The sequence below is a fragment of the Symphalangus syndactylus genome, chromosome 8 (genome assembly GCF_028878055.3).
Source record: "Symphalangus syndactylus isolate Jambi chromosome 8, NHGRI_mSymSyn1-v2.1_pri, whole genome shotgun sequence".
In the NCBI taxonomy this organism is placed as follows: domain Eukaryota; kingdom Metazoa; phylum Chordata; class Mammalia; order Primates; family Hylobatidae; genus Symphalangus; species Symphalangus syndactylus.
Window position 1 is genome coordinate 119,871,552 of NC_072430.2, and position 316 is coordinate 119,871,867.

A 316-nucleotide genomic window follows, 5' to 3' on the forward strand; every position below is an offset into this window, starting at 1 on the left:
TCTGTGAATGAATGTCTGTGTCCATGAATTGGGGGTGACGGAGACTAAGAGTAGAGAGTAGTAGAGATAGATCTTTTAAGTGTCTACAGTTAGTGTGTTATCTACTAGTTATTTTATTAGGCACTCAGATAAGCACAGAGAAAAAAAATGTAGTCCCTGCCCATAAAGAGGGGTTCAGCGTGAAGGGGCAGGCAGCTTAAAAAGAAATGAGTGTGATCCTTTTGCAGTTCATAAGCATGAAGTTTGGGTTTTCACATGCATCTGTGAGAAGTACCTTCCTCAAACCCTGTTACAATGGTGCCTCACATCTGTAATC

At 41.1% G+C, this 316-nt stretch overlaps 1 non-coding gene across 1 annotated transcript; it reads left to right on the forward strand.

The window, feature by feature from the left end:
* Positions 1-215: 215 nt before the first annotated feature.
* On the forward strand, positions 216-316 carry LOC129489087 (small nucleolar RNA U13). Its single transcript, XR_008659900.1, has one exon. It is a non-coding gene; the product is annotated as a small nucleolar RNA U13 (small nucleolar RNA).